Source organism: Pseudopipra pipra, chromosome 14 (assembly GCF_036250125.1).
Source record: "Pseudopipra pipra isolate bDixPip1 chromosome 14, bDixPip1.hap1, whole genome shotgun sequence".
In the NCBI taxonomy this organism is placed as follows: Eukaryota; Metazoa; Chordata; class Aves; order Passeriformes; family Pipridae; genus Pseudopipra; species Pseudopipra pipra.
In genome coordinates this window covers 15364899-15370987 of record NC_087562.1, presented here as the reverse complement: position 1 = coordinate 15370987, position 6089 = coordinate 15364899, and the positions used below count along the sequence as shown (strand labels likewise).

Genomic DNA, 6089 nt, shown 5'->3' with positions numbered 1-6089 from the left:
CTCACTCCACACAAAGTTGGGCCAAGAATGCCCCAGACTCAAGCAAATCTGACTTCCACTGGCTTAATAAAGTGACTAGTGCCACAGTTTCTGGGCTTTCCTCCTCCTTTGAAATGGGAGATTTTTAGCACACCAGTCCCTCTCCCCCAACCCACTAGTTCACATTTCATTGCATCTTCCCACCACTTTCAAGCCACAGGTAGTTATATGAGCCTTAAGAGCTTTGGAGCCAGCTTCCTACTTCTCCCCAGGGGATGGAAAACTATGCTGTACCCAGCACACACATGGTGAAGGCCATTATGAGGGGTGTGGAAACACAACAACCACCCCCTGACACTGGTTCCAAAGACGTGTCACAGCCAGCTGGACCTCAGCAGGAGCCTCACTGGAGCATTTCCAACAGGGCATTCCCAAGGTGCATTTCTAATACCTCTAGCATTTCTACCACCTCTCAATATTCAGAGAGAAAGGCAGAAGGCAAACATAACAGCCACGGTTACCTTTCCATGCAGAATGGATCAGAACATACTGAACATTGTGCCCTCATGGAAACCTGTGGATGCACAAGGAGCTTGACTCCCACCACAGTAGGATTACAGATTTTCTACTGCAAGTCTTTTTTACAACTGAAAATGAAAGGTTCACTGTTCATGGATGGTATGAATGCATGTCCTTTTGGGTCACAAAAGAAAACACAGGTCCCTTCTTGTGATAGATAAGAAAAGAAAAAGAAGTCTTAAAATATAAGAAGATCTATCAGGGCAAAGGGTAAAATCTAGTCTCTCTAAAAAACAGCAGGGAATGCTCTGTGCCACTCTTTAGCAAACAAAGTGCTAAGACACTGTTTTAATTCTGATTGAGAGAGCTAATATTCACATTTCCTACAAATCCCCTTCCACCCCTTTCAGAGGACAGTTACAAGCCCCTCTCTGGCAGCCACCTCCTTCACTTCTGTCAGAGAACAGATTTCAAGAACTAAACAAATATTAAAAGTTTAAAAAAAATCCAAGAGCTCTTCAGTTTCCTTTGTATTTTAGGTTTAAAGGAGTGATTTTTTGCTTGCTGTTTGGATCAATAGATTATTTCAGTAATAGAAATACTAATGTCCTTAAATCTATATTTTTTTTCCCTGCAAATCACCAAAAAGTCTCTCCCGGATTAGGCCTCCCAACCAACTGATTTAGTTATGTGTCACAGGAGCCTCAGTCTCTCATTTTTCTCTTTTCCTGGGCTGAAGGAAATGCTTATTGGTACTGTACTCTAAATCCCAGCCAATGGAAAGCAATGTCTCACCATCTATCTGCCCCTGACACATTTTTATGTAAACTGTTGCAAAGGGAAGGGGTTCACATATGTTTTACCAACTCCGCTAAAGTACGAATAAAAGGCATCCAAGGTTCAAAGAGTTAAATTACCCAACGGTCTCCCCCGCTGTGCTCTCCCCCCACCCTAAGCCCCTCTCTTCTCTCTCAGGGCTGTGCTTGATTTATGGTGTGATCCATCCCTGTTGGGAGTTGACAGTCACTTTCATTTTCTGGTATTTTTTTTTTTTTTTCCCTTCGCTGCCAAGGTCACCAGAGAAAGGGCCCTCCAAGTTTTCTGCATTCGTCCTCCTTCACCCTTCCACCGGCCTGGCCTCATGAATCATCCCGTCTTCACATTGAACTCCTGATGCTTCTCTTCCACCAAACTGCCCGACTTCCGCAATTTTTCTTCATTCTCACTAACAATTTGGTAATGAAATATTGATTTTTAGTTAGATTCAAATAGATGTTATTAAGTTTGCATTGATAAATCGTTCTCTTTTTCAGGCTGGAAGTACCTCAGTCAAATTCTAACTGCGCTTTCATACCTGGTGATGTATTAATTTGACATATTTGTCACCCAAGCTGCCTGGCTCAGAGTTAGAGGAGGGCGTCTGTCCTAATTGCTGCTATTTCACAGAGAAGGTGTAATTCTAGCTGATTTCTTCCAAGGATGTTAGCCCTAAAATAAGATATTTCCAAATATTTTCCAGGGGGGTTTTATTAAGAAAACAAGCAAACAAACATTCTTTTCCAGAAGAGAGAGTCAGGCATTCATAAAAAACAAAACACTGACTAATTCAAGTTAAATGTTTTCAGTTAATTTTGCTAATTGAGATATATTCAATATCAATGAATTTGTCATGGATTCTGTGATAAGTAAGTAGTTCTTTTGACCCTCCTCAGCAAGAACAGCTGGCTATATAAGATTTTAACCTGCCTGACAATGCTTTCAGGCACACTGGACTCGATGATCCTTGTGGGTCCCTTGCAACTCAACATATTCAGTGATTTAAAAAGATCAGCTAAAAAATAACTGCTCCCTTAACTGGTTAAATGAAGTGAATGCCCTGCACATGCCCAGCACAGTAACCCCTCCATCAGAGTTGAAGGTGGGACACAGGCAACACGAGGAGGCAGGAACCGTGTCAGCATTGCATCATCTTTCCCCTACGCAGGGGATAACGTTCCCGGTCCCAAGACTTCACCGAGGGCAAAAATTGTGATCAGAGATAGAAATAGAAATAAATTACATTGAAAAAGAGACATGCACTTGCCCCCTTTACAATACCCAGGCCTTGTTCTCCACCGTGGCACTGCTGCAAAAATAGCTGCTGCTCAAGCCCTCGGTGCCCCCACTGCTGCCGGTGCCTGGTGGCCACAAACAGGGCAGAGTCCACGGAAATTCAGCTCAAATCCAACCGCCAGAAAGGGAGGGAAGGGCACACACACATTCTTATTCCCACTCTGTGTACATCTCAAGTAATAATTAGTTTTAAATTACACACAACTCAGTTAAAGGTTCAAATGGATGTTTGCAGCTGTATGAGTTTAAAGACTTGCATTTCAGCTGGATGCAACCTGAGCTACCTCTTTGCTTGTGTCATTCAGCACCTCTGAAAATTCCACCTTCCCAGTATCCCTGCAGAAGACACCAAAACAACTCCTTCATACCATAAAAATGAATCTCATATTTACTGCGAATGGATAAAGCACAAGTGTTGTTTCTTACCCCCTAAATTAAAAGCTACCTACCGAAAAGTCAACCTTCAAAAATTATTTTTAAAAAAGAAAGGAAAAAGTAGCGAGCAACATCTTACTTACTACCTGTCCTCTAGCAGAAATATCGAGCTCCCTTGTGCTGACTGATTTCAAGAGACAGACATTGATGAATAAAGTCCAATTGCTTCCTATGCTCCTCTGTCACACCTTTTTATTTACAAAATAATTTAGTATAAAAGAGGAGGTAATTCTTGGAAATTAGCTTTTAAAAGGTCAAATTAATCTAGTTGGTGCCTGCTGAAGGTTTATTTTTTAAAAAAAAATTCTACAAAAGGAAATGTTTGTCAAAACAACAACATTCCAATTTAGAGCAGTCAAAATATTAAATATTTACTGCACAAGAATTTAACTTCTTACATTTAACATGTTTGCTGCATGCCCCATGCTATGCAGAGTGAGGTAAATGCAGCATTCTAGTGGCACTGGTGATTGCTACCTCCACCCATAGCACTTCTTAAAATAAAACAAGCTGGAAAAAAGATATAACAACATAAGACAACCTTCATTATCTCCCCTCCACACTGATACTGTAATAAGACTGTTTAAATGAATCAGACAGCAGAAGGGATTCATAGATTTCTCTACTTATGTAAGTTCATTCGTTCTGTTCACATTCCTCCTCTAACATACTTCTAGGATTATTTAGTGCAATAAGTAATTATCAATCCGCTTTGGAAAGCCATTATACATTTACATACTCTTCAAAGCTGCTGTTACTTTTATTGCTTCTAATGCCAAAATGGGAATGTGAGAGAAGAGCCTCTCTAAGAGCAGGTTATGGCGAGTTCAGCGTGCAGAATGCAGTTTGTAGGATGCATATGGGAATGAGTCATTTCTGAGAAACATAAAACTCGGAGTTATCAAACCTTTTGCTAGTCAATTATTTTTCTTTACTATGCTTGCTAGTAATGACAACTGCTATGAGAAGCGTGGTCTGCAGTGTTATTTCTACTAACTGTTATTAACCTGGTGGAAAGTAAAACATAGCTGGACCAAAGCACCCCACTTAGAATTAAAAAATCATGACCAGAAGACCCCCATTGAACAGAGTAGCTGAGTGGAAGTGTGACAGACACACTGTCAGAGCTCAGTCAGATAAATATGCACTTAGGGAATTACAGCTTACACACATCTACAAGCAATATTGTCTGTAATGGCTTTTTGAGACCATCAAGTTCTAATATTATATGTTAAATATGGAAAATTAGCAATATTAGAGTATTACAAAGTATTTAGGAGTAACTCCTGCCAGGTGAGCAGTCACCTGCAGTGTCACCCTGCCATGGACTACAGCAAGAGGGTTTCTCCTCCAAAGGCTTGTCCCCCGGCAGTGGGTGGCTCAAGTTAGTACAAGACTGCTACTAATCTCTAACAAAAACAGTGTGCTCCTACCTTTGGCCTCCTGTGTTCTACAAATTCCCAGTAATACCTAGAGTTGTGTCAACCTGCTTCCCAACACACAGCTCCTTGGTGTACAGGTAACAAACCCCACGTGCTGACAGGGACCTTGAAAGCACATCCAGACACTTCATGGGACTATGTGCTAAAGCACAAGCTGCACTTTGGTACCTGCCCCTAATCATGAATTTGCACCATGGTGCATGTGCAGGTGATGCTGTAATTCACCCTCACGGAGCACATTTTATGTGCCTAATGCCAAAGCACCAGTCTAAACATCTGAGATAAGGCAGTAGAAATTGAAACATTTAACAGCAGAAAGGTTCCCCATTGCTGCCAGTGTTCCCAGGAATGGTCTTTGCTGGCCTGCCATCAGGATGAAAGGAAAGAGCTGTTGCCAGCAAGGCTCTGCCTCCTGCTGCTGCTAAGCACAGGCTTTTGACATTTTTCCTGTTAGGTGACACCTGGGAAGTCTTCTAGGATAACTTATGAATTCTGGGAGAAAGTGCCACACTGATAGCACCAGTGTATTTTTCATTGCTGCATCCCAGGACTGGAGCATGGACTGAGCCCTTCACATACAGCCTGGTCATTAGCAAATCCATGCCAGGTCAAAGGGTCATCTCCTCAAAGTTTCTACCATATAAAATATTGTTAAAGCAGCCCCCAAGTCAGACTCCCTAGCAATCCATTCCTTGCCTTAAAAGACTTTTGGTTCGTTTCAGAAATTAACTGAAAAAAACCATACTGTAATTTGGTAGGGACATGTTGATTCAAGGAAGCAGCTGCTGAGCAAGCCAGAGATGAAGTAAATAACAAAGCTGATAGCAGCATTATCCTGTGCCCCCTTAGCAATAAAAACACGGACTGGGCTAATTCTCAGTAAAAGAAAATATCCTTTTTCATTTTCTTGGCAGGCACTTCAGCTTGGCTGCTTCAAGGCAGAAGCTCAAAACTCCCACTGCCAGGACCTTCCTTCCTGTGCACCTTGTTTCTTCTGTACCAGAAAAGGATTTCCCTCTCTTCCTACTGCACTGTTCCCCTTTCTTCCTCAAGCAGTCCTCCTTCTCCTCATAGCCTGCTTTTCCTCCATCTAGTTGGGATCCTCTACTCAAATGAAAAGTAATTAAGTTGAAAATAACTCATGAGGACTGGAATCACCCTTTGCAAAACCAGAGCACTGACCAGCCATTCAAACTCACATGGCAGCACTCCTCTCAAAGAAAGTAAGATACGGTAAACAGCCTGGAACCTAAGCCTGTGTGAAAACTGAGGCACTTTCCATATGAAAGATATAGAATATTTCCCTTGTGGTTCCCCAGTGTAACCAAATCTGTAATGCATAACCTGGGGAGCAGGGAACCCAAGTAAAAAGTCCCCTGATAAACAAAAGTGGGCATCAAATCCAAGTCCTCACATTGTCCTGGCAGAATATCACCATTAAGCTGCTTGGTAAAACCATCATCTGTTGTTGTGTTGATTCTGTTCTAGCACTGCCCCATATGCCAGGGAAGCTCAAGATAACCAAGGTTCATCTTTTAATTTTGCCTAGGGCATACATTCATACTGTTCTCTGCCCCCTCTTCAAAGCATCCCACATAGAAG

At 41.9% G+C, this 6089-nt stretch overlaps 1 long non-coding RNA gene across 1 annotated transcript; it reads left to right on the top strand.

Moving 5' to 3' along the window:
* Positions 1 to 536: 536 nt before the first annotated feature.
* LOC135421804 (uncharacterized) lies at positions 537 to 5815 on the top strand. The gene is made up of 3 exons (XR_010434204.1): positions 537 to 657; positions 1571 to 1734; positions 5402 to 5815. It is a non-coding gene; the product is annotated as an uncharacterized LOC135421804 (long non-coding RNA).
* The last annotated feature ends 274 nt before the right edge of the window (positions 5816 to 6089 follow it).